The 17,828-nt window shown below is 45.0% G+C and overlaps 1 protein-coding gene across 1 annotated transcript in view; it reads right to left on the bottom strand.

The window, feature by feature from the left end:
- The window catches only part of poln (polymerase (DNA directed) nu), a gene marked incomplete at its 5' end in the record, with an annotated part of 150,756 nt that overhangs the window by 41,228 nt on the left and 91,700 nt on the right, over positions 1-17,828 (bottom strand). The window lies entirely within an intron of this gene.

Raw genomic sequence — 17,828 nt, 5'->3', positions numbered from 1 at the left:
GCTGTCCAGAGGGGAGGTCCTGAAACGGTTTGCCGCTTGTGTAGAGCACATGAAACCCTTCCTGCAAAGCAAAGGCCAGATCTGTCCGCAACTGGAAGATCCAGATTGGCTGGAGAAGTTACACTTTATGGTGGACATGACATGTCACCTGAACAATCTGAACAAAAGTCTTCAGGGAAAGGGGAGCCCGGCACAGCAACTGCTAGAGGAGATTTTAGCATTTGAGCGCAAGTTGACAGTGTTTGTGAAAGATATACAGAGGCACGCTGTGCCACTTCCCTTCACTGAAAGAGTTAAGAAAACATAATCATATGATAAGCGGTGATTATTTACAACGTGCGATCACAGGAATGCAATCAGCATTTGGGGAACGATTCGGAGGTTCCGATATGAAAAAAAAACACACTAGCCTTCCCTGTCACACCCCTAGACATTGATTCATCCCTGTTAAACACGTCCGCATTCTCAGGAGTAAGCCCATCTGATCTTGAAATTGAACTGGCCGACATAGCCGACAAAGATATGTGGGTATCTAAGTTCAAAAGCCTGAAAGCTGCACTCGAAGACGTCACCTGTCAGAAAGCTGCTCTCACTCTAATCCACAATTGCAGTGAAATTGAAAAACTCCCCAGACCCGACAAACTTGTGTTTGAAACATGGAACGCGATTCCTGACAATTTTGCCAACATGAAGAAGTATGCGTTTGGAGTCCTGTCCATCTTCGGATCAACATATTTGTGTGGCAAATTTTCTCAAGCTTGAACTACTACATACAGTCCAAATATCACTCCTGACTTATAGACGAGAGCCTGCAGTCTTGCGTGAAGGTGAAAGTTACATCTTACAGCCCTGATATTGAGAAGTTCTGCAGTGATATCCAGAACCAGAAGTCCCATCAACTGGTGAGAACGATATGCTTCATCGGTACAATCTCTCTGAATTATAGCATATCTTTATTCAAAATGCAGCTCATTGTTTGAAACTGGTCTATTTTTTCTACTTTTGCAATTTAAAGCTAGCTACGTTTTGTTTATGCCTTAAATTTAATTACTTTGGGCTTTTCATCTCATTTGGTCTTTCACAAAGCTAGCTAGTAAGTCCACATATGCAAGTGGATGGTTTTCTCCACTATTGTACCATTGTTCTCTCTTGTGTTTTGTTGGAAAAGGCATCCCTCACAAAAACAAAACTGTCAACTGTTTCTTTATTACAATAGTTGCAGGTATGTAGCTGGGTATATCATTTAATGAATTCACAAAAAATTTGATTAATAACAATTTTAGGTTAAACTTAAAGTAACCAAAATATAGGCCTAATAAACAGCCTATCCAGCCACCTTGTGGTAGGCTACAGCATTAACCTAATGTTCATCTAAACATTAGTAGCCTACTGCTGGTGCTTTGGGACTCAAATATTTTTTGCGGCTCCAGACAGAACCCCTCCCCCCTTCCAGCCAAAAAATGTCTCTTTATATGGTAAAGGTTGCAGACCCCTGAGCTAAGAGAATTGATGCAGTTTTAAAGGCAAAGGTTGGTAACACCATATATTGATTTGATTTATTTATTTTTTTAACTCTTTACTGCATTTTATACAATTTTTCGATATTTAGAAACATGTTATTATTTTTCAAGGAGGTGGAGGAGGGGGTGGAGCAGTTGTTATTCTTGTTAACAACAGATGGTGTAATCCTGGTCACGTTACCATCAAGGAATGTATTTGTTGCCCGCACATTGAACTGTTAGCCATGGGACTCAGGCCATATTATTTGTCCAGGGAAATCTCACATGCTTATTGTGGTAGCTGTTTACATTCCCCCCTCTGCCAACCTGACGGCGGCATGTGACGTCATTCACACCGCCATAGCTCATCTACAGACACAACACCCGAATGCCCTCATCATAATCTCGGGTGACTTCAACCATGTCTCCATGGTGAAAACCCTGCCCAACTTCGCCCAGTATGTGAGCTGTACAACCAGAGAGGAGAGGACACTAGACTTGATGTATGATAACGTGAAAGAGGCTTACAGCTCTTCTCCCCTCCTTCCCCTGGGAGGAGATCACAACCTAGTATATCCAAACCCCTGCTATGGGCCTCTTGTGAAACGGCAGCCTGTGACCACAAAAACAGCGAGGAAACGGTCAGCGGAAGTCTGTGTGAAACTCCAGGGCTGTTTTGAGGTAACAGACTGGCAGGTTCTCTGTGAGCTGCACGGGGATGACCTGGATGGGTCACAGGGTGTATCACAGACAATATAAACTACTGTGTGGACTGCATTGTCCCTGAAAAGACTGTCCATTGTTATTCAAATAATAAGTTATGGGTAACATAGGACATCAAAGCCATCCTGAATGAAAAGAAGAGGACCTTTAGAGCTGGCAATAAGGGGGAGGTGAGAAAAATCCGACAGGACCTTAAAGTGAGAATCGGGGAGGCTAAAGAGAATTACAGGAGGAAGTTGGAGCAGAAACTCCAACAGAACAACATGAGAGGGGTCTGGAGTGGTATGAAGACCATCACTGGTTTCAGGCTGAATGGCAGCAGAGGAGTGAAGGGCAGCTTGGACAGGGCCAATGAACTTAATGCGTTCTTTAACAGATTTGACACAATGACCCCTCCTCGCCCCCCCCGATCTCATCTGTTGCCTGCCTTCATCAACCGTCAACTTCACTGCCCCCCTTCCCCTTCCCCCTCCTTCTCCTTACATCCCCACAGCCTACAGTGGGGGCCCTGCTGTCATCCCCTCCCTGGGTTCCCAGACTATGGCCCTCTCCAACCTGATGACACCTCCCCCATCCCTGTAACACCTACAGTGTGCTTCACGGTTGACCATGTCAGAAGACAGTTAATGAGACTTCACGCAAGAAGACGGCAGGCCCGGATGGTGTTAGCCCCAGGGTGCTCAAAGCCTGTGCCCCCCAGTTATGTGGAGTGCTTCGTCACGTCTTCAAAGGGTCCCCATGCTGTGGAAGACGTCCTGCCTCAATCCCAGGGACTCCAAGGACTACAGACAAGTAGCATTGACTTCACACATTATGAAGACCCTGGAAAGACTCATCCTGGAGCAGCTTCAGCCCACGGTGAAGCCACACTTAGACCCTCTCCAGTTCGCCTACCAGCCCTGGCTGGGAGTTAAGGATGCCATAATTTTCTTTCTTAACCGTGCCTATGCCCACCTGGATAAGCCAACAAGCATTGTGAAGGTCATGTTCTTTGACTTCTCTAGTGCCTTCAACACCATTCAGCCGGCTCTACTGGGTGAGAAGCTAACAGAAATGCAGGTAGATGCCCCCCTTGTGTCCTGGATCGTTGACTACCTTACTGGTAGACCACAGTATGTGCGCTTGCAACACTATGTGTCAAGAGAGTGGTCAGCAACACTGGGGTTCTGTCCTTTTCACCCTCTACACCACGGACTTCAACTACCATACAGAATCCTGCCCTCCTCAGAAGTTCTCTGATGACTCTGCTATAGTCTGATGCACCAGTAAGGGCAAGGAGGCTGAGTACAGGGCTGTGGTGGGAAACTTTGTCACATGGTGGGAGTGGAACCATCTGCAGCTCAACGTGACTAAGACAAAGGAGCTGGATGTTGATCTAAGCAGGGACATGACACCAGTGACCCCTGTCTCCATCCAGGGGGTCAGTGTGGATACTGTGGAATACTACAAGAACCTGGGGGTGTATATAGACAATAAACTGGACTGGGCTAAGAACACTGATGACCTCTACAAGAAGGGACAGAGCCGTCTCTACTTTGAGGATGCTGAGGTCCTTCAAAATCTGCCAGACAATGCTCAGGATGTGGTATGAGCCTGTGGTGGCCAGTGCTTTCCTGTTTGCTATTGTGTGTTGGGGCAGCCGATTGAGGGAAGTGGATGCAAACAGGCTAAATAAACTGCTTCGCAAGGCCGGTGACATTGTGGGGGTGGAACTGGATTCTCTGGCGGCGGTTTCTGAGAAGAGGACGCTGTTGAAATTATGTGCCATCATGGACAATGTCTCCCACCCACTCCATGACGTGCTGGTTGGGCACAGGAGTACTTTTAGTAATAGACTCATTCTGTCAAAATGCACTACAGAGCACCACAGGAGGTCATTCCTGCCTGTGGCCATCAAACTTTACAACTCCTCCTTCAGAGTGTCAGACACTTGGAGTTAATGGTTATTGTACTGGCCCTTCAACTTTACCCCATCAGGTTTTGTTTGTGCCGTTTGTTTTGTGCTGCGGTAATGCAGTATAGTCCTGGGTATGACGTTAAACTGCCACCGTCAGGTTGTCGGTGACTAAACCAGCACCCCCACTTCAACCCCTTGGGTTGTTGTGAGGAGGGTGTGTGGACATCCAGTAGGACTAAACACAAAACCTGTCAGGGCATCCGGGTAGCGTAGCGGTCTATTCTGTTGCCTACCAACACAGGATTGCCAGGTTGAATCCTCGTGTTACCTCCGGCTTGGTCGGGCGTCCCTAGACACAATTGGCCGTGTCTGCGGGCGGGAAGTCGGATGTGGCTATTTGTCCTGGTCGCTGCACTAGCACCTCCTCTGGTCGGTCGGGCTGTTCCCCGGATCAGCAGAGAGGGGGTGGAGCAGTGACAGGGACAGCTCGGGGTAATTGGCCAGATACAATTGGGGAGAAAAAGGGAGAAAGCGTCTTGTCTTCATGGAATTTTGCACAGTTCTGTACATCACATACTTTTTTGAGTAAACTAACTTAATTCTCAAAGACCTATGAAGCTTATTTAGTTACATTACAGAAACCTTCATTCTGAAGCATGTAAATGTTCAAATTAAAGTATCGCCTTAATGATGTCGGGAATATTGTGAACATGGAAAGGTACTCACTGCCAGCCAGGTCTTACAGCCTTCAAGGTTCAAGAAAATCAAACTAAGCTCCTCTTCTACTGAAAGCAATGTGAATTCCTATCTGACATAAAATGACTTTGAGTACCATGGATGTGCACATTATTTTGCAAGCTCTACATGTAAGGGCTATAGTACTTAATAATAATGCCAGCTCAGCACATGCACTGCTCGAGCATATTGGTGCCAGCACATATTCTTTCTGACGGCCTGAATCTTTAGTGGGAAGATAAGGTTACTGGTACTAGTGAGCTGGTTATGTTTCTATGTAGACAGCTGCCAGGTGTTTACCCTTTTGTGTCATTTTAAATAAATGATTTTATGCCTGCCATCAAAATTTGCCTTCAGCTATTATGCCTATTGAGAGAAATCTTATTAATCAAACAGTGACCCAGCACACAACATGCAAATGGCGATATTTGTATTCTGCTTAATTTACAACATTATAAATCTGCACACGCCAGGCTTTCAAACAGTTTAACACATAATAGAGATCCATGAATTATTCTGTCTGAATGACTGAAATGAGTGAACTTTGATCAAATGATTTCTGACCTGAAAAAGTTATTTTGTAACGTTAAATGAGCCTGGGTTGATAAAGTTTTGGACCCCAACTGAGATTAATGGGGGAGAAGAGATAAGACAGACATGGATGACTGAAGATAGTTAAAAGCCCCTAAAAACCACTGGTCTAAAAAGGCTTGGGGAGATCAAATCCTTTCCAACTCGCCAGGGCTGCTTATGTAAGCAGAATGATAACCGGAGGATTTAGGTGAGAGAGGCCAACAGACAGACAGCTAGACAAAACCATCTAAAACATAGACAAAAAAAAAACCTCACTCTCAGTTTGACCTAATCACACATAACCACCGCGTCTGGTGTGGGAAGATGGTGGCGCGAATTCATGTTTGCAGTGGCCTCACTCAGTACTGTCCATGCAGTGTCTTTGTCCATGTCTGCATCTAAGGTTGTGTCTTCGTTTGATGGCTGGGAGAGCTGGTGCTGGATCGGCTGGGAGAGCTTGGTCTGCTGCATCCTGTGGGCCCAGGGACCACGGCCCTGCCTGGAGCTGCACCCGAAGAGGAAACACCGAGGGCGGTCTAACAGGATGCGGAAGCGGGGCAGGCTAAGCTAAAAGTTAGCCCATGCAGACCGGCAGTTCCGATAACACTGAGGGCGGTCTGGCGGCATCCTTGCCTAGCGTTGTCTATGTTTTTGTTGTCATCATGTGGAGTGCGAGGAGGTGTGTCGAGGGTGTCTGGCTGGGAGAGCTGGCATTGGATCAGCCAGGGGAGCCTGGTCTGCTATGTCCGGTGGGCCTAGGGACCACGGCCCTGCCTGAAGCAGTGCCCGAGGAGGAAACACAGAAGGCAGTCTGACAGAATGCGGAAGCAGGGCAGGCTAGGCTAACTGCTAGCCTATGCAGACTGGCAGTTCTGACAGTCATTCGGGCATTCGCTGTCTTGGGCAGTGATTTTTTTTTAAAAAATTTTATGTTGCATAAATGTGTTTTTGCAGTTTCCGTTTTTTTTGTAGTTTGGATATATGTGTTCTTGTAGTTTGGATGTGTTTTTGTCTTTGTGTTGCACTGCTGTGGGCTGGGGGAAACGATATTTCATGTCATATCATGTACGTAAGTGCATGAAATGACATGAAATAAATAAATGCTCCTGATTCCTGATATTCCTGATTCCTGGTACAAGTCCAAGAGCAGGAATAAACCTGAATGAAAGGAAGATGCATGGACGAACAAATGCCCATGCAAAAGCTCAGTGGTACAGACAAACAGAATGACTGTCAGGCGAATGGAAGGAAAGACAGAAAAAATAGGTAAACAGACCGACAGACAGATCACAATGGGTTGGGGGAGATGAGTCCTGTGCTGACAGGCCTGCAGGTCTTACGGCATCCCGATAAATCTCAAACTAAACTGTCACATTTTTTTAAAAAGATACACATGCGTGTGCGTGCACGCGCGCGCGCGCGCGCGCGCACACACACACACACACACACACACACACACACACACACACACACACACACACACACAGCAATTCCAGCACATTCCATTACTGCTATCACACCCAGCCCTCTTTCATCCTCTGCTCGGCTGCCCTCCCAAATCAAATTAAACCAAACCAAATACAGGGGAGAGTGACTCAAGATGGGACAGAGGAGGAAATAGTGAGATTTTCACTGAATCCATATAAGACAGCCAGCAGTGAACGGTTTCTGGAACTGTGTAAAAAGACAAAACAATCGAGGATGGAGGGATAACGTTAGAGGGGGCGGTTGGCAGTAAACTGATAACTGACTCAAGTGAAGTTTGTAAATATGCATTTGAATGAAAGAAAAAAAAGATTGTCACCAAGGCCTATAAAAAACAAAAACAGACAGCCCAGAGGTAGCACCCTGTATCAGGGGCCGTACAAGCCATAATTCATTCTGGCCCTCTCGCATACATACATTCTCCTTTCACATACATGTATCATACCTATACGCATGTGTGTGAGAGTGAAAACATATGTATGTGAAAGGAGAATGTTTGTATATGAGAGGACCAGAATGAATTATGACTTTTACGGCCCCTCATACCCTGTAGAACAGAGTTTCACACGTTCAAGAATTGGGGCTGCAGTATAATCACACCTGGGAGAGGCTGGAGTAACTACTATAGTCTTCTACTGTTGCTTTAGCGAGGGAGAGAGAGTTCAGCAAAGAAATGATGAAAGGGAGAGCAAGCGGTGCAGGGGAGAGATGGAGGAAGAGAGTGAAAGGAGTGGCTGTTTTTGGTGGCAATAGGGTGAGAGAGTGAGTTTCTAAAGATATCCTCGAATCAATGTTTAATGGGGCAGATCATGTTTCCTCCCAGCATGGCTGGAAGCCTCGGAAACATATTGCTGACCGAGGCTGTGTGTGTGTGTGTGTGTGTGTGTGTGTGTGTGTGTGTGTGTGTGTGTGTGTGTGTGACAGAGAGCGAGACAGTCATAATGGATATAAGAAAGGAAAAAGCTGTGTGCAGTGTGTAATTGAGAGAGGATATGATATATGTGTGTGTGTGTGTGTGTGTGTGTGTGTGTGTGTGTGTGTGTGTGTGTGTGTGCGAATAAAAAATGTGCGTGTCTCCTTAAAGGTCTGCTCCATAGAGACTGCCTCGTTGATAAAAAAACAACCAAGAATCCTTGTATTGATCCATTCAAAAATAACAACACTGTTCTCAGCTGCTCCATGTAAAGATTCTCTTAATCAATTTGTTTTATGTGCCTTCCTCAGCCAATACACAAATGACTTAGAAACACCAAGGGGCCGGTCTCCCCTTCCGTCTCAAAAGAAAGAGAAGGTCACCTTTAAGAAATTACTGTACTTTAACCTCAGGTTCCAGTCATACAGCTGGGTATACGGCACACACGGGACCAATCCTAAATTTCATTTTGATTTGTATTCAACTGGAATGTCATTTTTATCATTATCAAGGGGTTCTTAAAGTTCAATTTAAAAAAATAGCCCTGGGTATCCGGGTAGCATAGCGGTCTATTCCGTTGCCAACCAACACGGGGGTCTCTAGTTCAAATCCCCGTGTTACCTCCGGCTTGGTCGGGCATCCGCACATACACAATTGGCTGTGTCTGCCGGTGGGAAGCCGGATGTGGGTGTGTGTCCTGCACTAGCACCTCCTCTGGTTGGACGGGGTGCCTGTTCGGGGGGGAATAGTGTGATCCTCCCACGCGCTACATCCCCCTGGTGAAACTCCTCACTGCCAGGTGAAAAGAAGCGGCTGGCGACTCCACATGTAACGGAGGGGGCATGTGGTAGTCTGCAGCCCTCCCCGGCTCGGTAGAGGGGGTGGAGCAGCAAGCGGGATGGCTAAGAAGAGTGGGGTAATTGGCCAGATACAATTGGGGAGATAAAGGGGGGAAATTCAAAAAATAAAATAATAATAATAATAAATGAAAATAAAAATAGCCCTAAAATGCATTAAGCGTTTGGAAAATTGGGAAATGTGAAATAACTAGTCCCCTGTCAGGCTGTAGAAGCTCAACATGGCCTGTTCATAGTAGGAGAAGTTAAAACTGTGTTTACAAGGTCTAAGTACTCAGTGCAATGTGTGTGCATCTGCTGCGTAGTAAATACATGAGCCAACTGAAAAGTTCAGTTTATACAGAAGCATGAGCAATACAAATATTTGGAAAGTATATCACCATCAAAAAAATCAATTCCTTCTTTGTCTTTTTTTGGATTTTAAGAAGCATATATCAAGGAAATGTTAAAAAGGTTTATATGGCCCACCCATAGTCAAGGGCAGACCTTGGATTTGGTTATTCCTAAGCATGTTTATATTTAATATTTCAAATGGTATTGAAATGGACACCCTTGTTTAATGACGATACATGTGCTGTTAAGCGGGCCTCCAGGAGACTGGAATGTAAATGGTGAAAATCAAAATTGGACGTTTTTTTTACCTATCTTGGCATGAGTGTTTAGTGAAATAAAACCATGCTTTATCTGCTGCAAAAGCAGCGTTATCTCTCTTAATTAATATTAATAAACATAATCCCAGATTTCTCTGGGAAAATCTCTGCAAAATCTCACGTGTTAGCAATATATATATATACTTCTTTTTTTTTGCCTCATTGTAATTCAGTGTTTAAGTCGACTTGGAGAGAAACATCTTTCTGCTTTATAGACTCTAATGTTCAAAGTGGAACTATTGTTTGTGTTATTAGAGCTGAGTCACATAAGGTAAAAAACAAATCAGAATGGATTTATTAAACATCTAGAAGGACAGCTGATTTAGGATTGTTCATCGTTATCCCCCCCCATTTTCTCCCCAATTGTACTTGGCCAATTACCCCACTCCTCCAAGCCGTCCCGGTCTCTGCTCCACCCCCTCTGCTGATCCCGGGAGGGCTGCAGACTACCACATGGGAGGATCACGCTATTCCGCCTCCCCCCCTGAACAGGCGCCCCGACCGACCAGGGGAGGCGCTAGTGTAGCGACAGGGACACATACCCACATCCGGCTTCCCACCTGCAGAAACGGCCAAGTTCATCGTGATCCATCACAATTTAATTTGAGGTCCTCAGACTCTGGCCACCTCAGCATTCTCATCCTCCTCGACCTCACTGCAGCTTTCAACACCATCAACCACACCATTCTTCTCTCCTGCATTGAATCTTCCCTCAAAATCACTGCCTCATCTTGGCCAAAGTCACATCTCACAAACAGACAACAGTTCATCAGCATCAACAACTGCACCTCCTTCACTGTTCCTCTGTCCCAAGGCGTTCCCCAGTGTTTGGTGGTTGGTCCTCTCCTGCTCATCCTTTACATGCTCCCCCGTGGTAACATCATACGTTGTCATGACCTCCACTTCCACAGCTGCGCCTACACATCGCCACTAAATCTGTCACCACTACAACTTATTCCACTTTGTCTCCCCTCCCTCCCAACACATCTGCAGCCCCCGAATAATTTTCGACAGCAACTTGTCCTTTGAACACCATGTCAATTAAATTACCGGAACTATCTTTTCCACCTAAAAAAAAATAGCTAATTTCTGCCCATCACTCTCCTTCTCTGCTGCTGAAACTTTGATCCATGCCTTCATCACATCCAAAATTGACTACTGCAAGAGCATTCTCTACAGCTCATCATCCAAAGTCCTAAACAAACTCCAGTACATCCAGAACTCTGCCGCTTGCCTGCTCACTCACTTCTGCTCCTGTGACCACATCACTCCTATCCTCCAGAAACCTCCACTGGCTCCCTGTCCCACAACGGATCCAATTCAAAGTCCTTCTCCTCACTCACAAACCCCTCCATAACCAGGTCCCCTCCTACCTCACTGACCGGCTCCACTATCATACTCCTTCCCGCAGTCTTCACTCCTCTGATGCCAACCTCCTGTCTCCATCACACAGGACCCATGCACCGGACCTGAGGTGACAAAGCCTTCTCCATAGCTGCCCCCTCCATCTAGAACTCCCTCCCCCAAACACATCAGAGGCTGCACCAATTTGTCCACGTTCAAATCATTAAACAAAACTCACTTTTTCAGAATTTATTTTAATGTGTGATTAATGTTGTGTTATATATTTGGTGTGTTGCTTTTATGTTTATTTTAACTTATGTAAAGCATCTTTGAGTATGTTGAAAAGTGCTCTACAAATAAAATGTATTATTAATATTAAGACACTGTGTCCTTGCATAGACTATTGGGGCATGGACAGCATCATGGGCAAGAACCGGTACCCCCTACCGCTAATCTCCTCTGCCATGAGTGACTGCAGGGGGCTGTCTTCTTCACTGAACACGGCATTCGCAATGTCTACCACTTGCGCATAAGAGAAGGAGATGAGGTGAAAACAGGATTCCACACCCCCACTGGTCACTATGAGCACTTGGTTATGCCATTTGGTCTTACCAATGCCCCTGCCAATTTTCAAGTCTTTGTTGATGTGCTCAGAGACATGCTTAAACAGTTTGTATATTTTGATTTTCTCCCAGTCTCTCCAGGAATATGTAGACCACATTCGCCAGGTACTTCAGATGCTGCTGGAGAACCACCTCTTTGTTAAAGTGGAGAAGTGCGAGTTCCATGTGCAATCTGTCTCCTTCCTGGGTTACATCATTTCGGAAGGGTGGGTGCAGATGAATCCTTCAAAGGTTCAGGCAGTGATGGGTTGGCCCTAGCTGGCTACCCAGAAACAACTGCAACACTTCCTGAGGTTTGCCAACTTTTACCACTGTTTCGTCAGGAACTTTAGCACCCTGGCGGCCCCCCTTCAGGTACTCACCTCCCACTTTGCAGTGTTCATGTGGACCCTAGTGGAGGACAAAGCCTAGCATGAGGGAAGATACCAGTTCCTACATTGCTGTCTGCTCCAACTGTGCCCAGAGTAAGTTGTTGCCCCAGGCTCCCTCTGGTCTCCAACACCCCCTACCTGTTCCACAATACCCTTGGCCTCACCTCTCTTGTCACTGGCTTGCCCCCCTCAGATGATAATACCACTGTTCTCACTGTGGTGGACTGGTTGTCCAAGTTGGCCAACTTCGTTCCCCTACATAAACTACCCTCTGCTAAGGAGACAGCAGTCCTCATGATACAGCATGTCTTCCGCATTCATGGTCTACCTTGTTGATACTGTCTCTGCCTGAAGACCACGATTTTCTTTACAATTCTGCAGGGGCCTTCTGTTATCTCCTGGGGGCCTCTGCCAGTTTATCCTCGGGGTTCCACTCGCAGACCAATACCCAGTCAGAGTGAGCTAACCAAGACCTGGAGATAGCTCTACAAACAGGTGTTTTCTTAGGTATGGGCACAATGGTGGTCTTCTTGAAACACAGTGGAACCACACACAATGACAGTGACAGGTTACCGATGACACTAAAAACCTGAGATAGCTGACTGTAACATGTCTTGAGGACATGGGAAGGGATGCCTTCTGGGCCAGAAGCTTTATGAACCTTAACCCGTTTAAAAGTTTTACTCACATCAGCCTCTGTCACCTGGAGATCAACTTCATCGGGTCGGCATTGTGTTGCTGTCAGTGAGGCCACGTTGTGAGCTTCAAAGCGGACATAAAAGTTGTTAAAATAATCCAGGAGAGAGGCAGAGGAGTTGAAAGCCACACTGGGTTTAGATTTATAGTCTGTAATTACCTGCAGCCCCCTCCACATGCGCCGCAAGTCACAGCCATGTAGTCATTTTCCAGTTTGCCCCTATATTGTCTTGTAGTGGCTTTAATGGTTCTCCTTAAGTCATAGCTGGATTTTTTTTCTTTCATTCCATATCTCCCAATTTAAAAGGTCATAGGTAACTTTTGCAGTACTATAGGAGAGGGCACAGTAAACTGGGCTGGTAGTTTACTTTTTTTCCCATCGAGGGAAGGTGGGTCAGAGGGCCAACATTTAAGAGTCCCGGTCACTACTGTTAACAATAATATTAATAATACACATATTTTGTTTGCTACTGTTAATAAGTTGCCTAACTCCTTAGCACCAATAGCCCCTGAACTCCTCTCCACTGATAAATATAATGAGTTTGCTACCTTAGCATTAGACAAGCAATCAAAAACTCCATTTAAAAAAAAAGTCTTTCCTCAATCATCTAAAATATGGTACACATGACAAAGGTAAATGCTATTTAATACAAAACTGTTGAAGAACCTGTGCAACATCTTAAGCTTTACTGAATAGTTAACAGCTCTCTCCTGCCAGGCAGTTTTCCCAAGGCTTGGAAAATTGCTGTTATTAAGTTTCTACAAAAAAAAAAGAAAAAAGAAAAAGAAAAAAAAGCATACCCTAGATGTGTGTGTAATTTGCAACTACAGATCTATATCAAATCTACCCTTCATGAGTAAAATGCTAAATAAGTGGTCTATCAGCAACTTAGCAATTTCTTAACATCTAATGGTTACTTTGACAACTTCCAGTCTGAATTTCAGCCTCAACACATTACTGTGACTGCTCTTGTTAAGGCTCTAAATTGTTTGCACATTGATTCCAGCAAAATTTCAACCCTAGTTCTGCTGGATCTTGGTGCTGTTTTTAAAACTGTTGGCCATGCAATATGACTGGTCATACTGGAAAACTTGGTTGGACTTTCTAGCACAGTCTTAAATTGGTTCAAGTCCTATCTACAAAACGGACTAATTTGTTTTAGATGGCAACTGCTTATCCAAGCAAACTAACATGGCTTATGGAGTTCCCCAAGGTTCAATCGTTGGCCTCTTTTATTTAACTTTTACATGGTCCCATTAGCTCAAATTATGCAAAATAATGAAATCACCTACTATAACTGTGCAGATAACATCCAAATTTACCTCGCTCTTTCACCAAATGATACAATACGTCAGTTCACTGAACAAATCAATGACTGGATGCACCTGAATTTCCTTCCACTACATAAAGAAAACTGAGAGAGGTGCAAAAGAAGAAAAGGTAAAAGTAGAAGAAAGAAGAAGAAAGAAAGCCACTTTATTTTGTCATTGTATTCTGACAACGAATTGCATTCTTACAACAAATTTGTTTTCTGCATTTAACCCATCCTATTGTATAGGAGCAGTGGGCAGCCGCAGCACCCGGGGACCAACTCCAGTTCTTCTTTCCATTGCGTCGCTCAGGGGTGAAGGCAGGAGTATTAACTCTAATGGTTATTATTAACCCTACGTAGGAGCTATTCTTGACTCCCTGTCTTTGAAGACTAAAAGCCAAGCTAGAAATCTTGGCATAATTATGGACTCATATCCACATCAAGTCAATAACAAAATCAGCCTATTACCATTTTAAAAATATAGCAAGAATTAGAGGACTAATGTCAACACCAGACTAAGAAACACTTATCCATGCAATTATACTCAGTAGGCTAGATTATTATAATAGCTTTTTTTTAAATCTCTCAAGTAAGTTCAACTCATTCAGAATGCTGCTGCTGTTTTAAATCTATATTTCTAACAAAGAGGAAAAAAGCTGAACATGTTACACCAATTCTCAAGTCTATGCACTGGATTCCAGTGAGTCATAGAACATATTTTAAAACACTGCTACTCATTTACAAGTTTCTCAGTGGTTGAGGACCAAAATAAATCTTTGACTTGCTTTTACCATACGAGCCCCATATACAACCTCTCAGATCACCTGAGACCGGTCTGCTAAAAAACCCCAGAGTCAAAACTAAACATGATATAACAGCATTTAGTTATTATGCTACACATCGCTGGAACAAGTTTCCAGAGCATCTAAGACTTGCCATAACCACTTTTAAAACTAGGCTAAAAACTCTCATGTTCACCATTGCCTTGAACTGAATCTTAAGCCATATGACAGTTGCACTTTGACCATTTTTCTTTGAACTTTGATCCTGCACTTGCACCCTTTATATTCTAACCACATTATCTTTTAATTTCTTTTTCAAAACATCCCTCCACTTATTACATTTTTTGTCTTTTAATCTATTCTTAAATTTCTTTTTTACCTTATTCTGTATCTCTTTGAATTCCCTTTGTGTATGAAATGTGCTATATTAATGAATTTCCCTTGCCTATAGGTGCATGAGGGAAGACAAATATATTTTGTGAAAATATCTTTGACATTAGTTTCATCTTGATAGGAACAACTACAAATGACCCACACGGATACTCTGACTGTACTTGCCATCAAATGAGGACAGGCATATTGAGGGCACTATGCCATCCCTTCATACATTTCTAATGTCCTCATCTGCAGTACAGTGGAAAGCCTTGAGTGATGCCTTACAGTAGACTATGAAGGTAATGGAAGAAGCGGAACCCACACTAGCACTTTGAGCATGAAATTTCCCTTGTGGGATGTGGTTGTTCAATGGCAACTTCCAGGAAATGCTTATCTATCAGTCGCTAAACGGAGCCAAACTTAAAATGACAACTATAAAAGGGGTGTCTGGGTGGCGTGGCGGTCTAGTCTGTTGCCTACCAACATGGGGATCGCTGGTTTGAATCCCCGTGTTGCCTTCGGCTTGGTTGGGCGTCCCTACAGACACAATTGGCCGTGTCTGCAGGCGGGAAGCCGAATGTGGGTGTGTGTCCCGGTCACTGCACTGGCGCCTCCCCTGGTTGGTCGGGACGCCTGTTCGAGGGGGAGGATGAACTGGGGGGAATAGCGTGATCCTCCCACACGCCACATCACTCTGGTTATACTCCTCACTGTCAGGTGAAAAGAAGTGGCTGGCAACTCCATATGTATCGGAGGAAGCATGTGGTAGTCTGCAGCCCTCCCCGGATCAGCAGAGGGGGTGGAGCAGCGACCGGGATGGCTTGGAAGAGTGGGGTAATTGGCCAAGTACAATTGGGGAGAAAAGGGGGGGGGATCCGGGAAAAAAATGGGCACACTGCACCGACAAATATAAATACAAACAGTATATTCAGGCACGTGTGGATGCAAACACACACACACACACACACACACACACACACACACACACACACACACACACACACACACACAAAATGAACTCACACAAAGGAAAACATGTGCAATACAGTCAGAAGCATAGTAACTCTTAACAGGCTACAGCTTTTGAACTTTAATCAGAGAGAGACATTGGAATCATCCAACTGGACACACACACACACACACACACAGCAGTAGATCCCGTTTGGAAAGGACATCAGAGGATATCTGGGGTAGAGGGTAGGATGTGGACTTGCCGGAAGGGGCTGTTTCCATGGTAGTATGTGTGTATGTGAACCTGTGAGTGTATGTGTGTTTGTTTACTGGCGCTCGTACATGAGGACATGGACAGGCACGCTGACAAGTGTGTCTGTTTGTGAGTCCCTGCATGTATACGTGCGTGTGTGTGTGTGTCTGTGATGGAGCATCTCTTTTATCCCCCTGGTGTCGCCACACTAACTCCTGGTTATCTGTTTTGTTATGTAAAGTCTGACTCTCTGCCCACCTCGCCCCAGCTCCTCCCTCCTCGTGACAGCTTCACAGCTCTCCTTTCAAAGGGAGTCAGCTTCAACAACATGGAGCAGAGTTTCACCCCACAGTGACCTTCTGAGGCCGGCTGCAGCCTTCACGACGTCAGAGCCTTATTGAAGTTAACAGCCACAAACCATTTCTAAACTTAGATAGACAGAAACCACTCGGGGCTACAACGCTGATTTGTGAGCAGATTAAACAACATCAACAACATCAACAATAACAACAACAAGAAGGACACGTTATGTAATACGGTGTTGACGGCCCACTATTTCACCTGTTACCTTTGTGTAAATACATTTTAGCAAGTTGTTAAAATTAAAAATAAAAAAGAACTAGATGGGTTATGATATAATTTTACTCACTAGCTTCATTGTGGAGGTTTTGTATATGGGACCACCGCTAGACTCAGCTACACAACAGCGTCCTCTGAGGTAACTGAACACGAGCATGAGACATGTTTCAACAGGTCCAATTTAACCCAATTATCTAAACCGCATATTTGGAGCATCTGGATAGCGGTCTAACAACACGTGGATCGCCGGTTCGAATCCCCGTGTTACCTCCGGCTTGGTCGGGCACAATTGACCCGACCAAGCCTACAGACACAACTGGCCGTGTCTGTAGGTGGGAAGCCAGATGTGGGTATGTTTCCTGGTCTCCGCACTAGTGCCTCCTCTGGTCGGTTGGGGTGCCTGTTTGGGGGGGGGGGATGGGGGGGAACAGCGTGATCCTCCCACGCGCTACGTCCCCCTGGCGAAACTCCTCACTGTCAGGTGAAAAGAAGCGGCTGGCGACTCCACATGTATCGGAGGAGGCATGTGGTAGTCTGCAGCCCTCCTCGGATCGGCAGAGGGGGTGGAGCAGCAAGCGGGACAGCTAAGAAGAGTGGGGTAATTGGCCAGATACAGTTGGGGAGAAAGAAAAAAGAAGGGGGGACCCCCCCCAAAAAAAACAAAACACATATTTGGATGTGAAAACAAAAGTGCAAGTTAACTAGTGACCATCAGTAAACTAGATAGATGATGGGAAATCACAGACACGGTCTAACTGAGTCAGTAAGTTTTGTTGTTGTTGAAAGATTTAAGGATCGTGTTTGTGGTTGCCCCATAAGATGCTGTTGTAAAGCTGTATCCAGCAGTTGTCCCCTAACCAAAATCTCCATAATGAAGCTGATGAATAAAATGATATCACATATAATACGCACAATTGGCAAAAACCACACAAATAAGAGCCAAGCTGTAAACCCCCCCCCCCCCCACACACACACACACAAACCTGGAATTTCATTGAAGTTTCTCACTAGTGAAATGATCAGTGAAGTTTATATTTGTGCGATTCTAAATGAAAACTAACAACATTTTATTTTTTTCCCTTTTTCACCTTAATTGTATCTGGACAGTTACCCCACTCTTCCGAGCCGTCCTGGTCACTGCTCCATCCCCTCTCGTGGGAGGATCATGCTATTCCCCCCAGTTCCTCCTCATCCCCGAACAGGCGCCCA

The sequence above is a fragment of the Lampris incognitus genome, chromosome 20 (assembly GCF_029633865.1).
Source record: "Lampris incognitus isolate fLamInc1 chromosome 20, fLamInc1.hap2, whole genome shotgun sequence".
NCBI lineage: Eukaryota > Metazoa > Chordata > Actinopteri > Lampriformes > Lampridae > Lampris > Lampris incognitus.
Note: the sequence above shows the minus strand (reverse complement) of the source record. Positions and strands in the feature narration are given on the sequence as shown.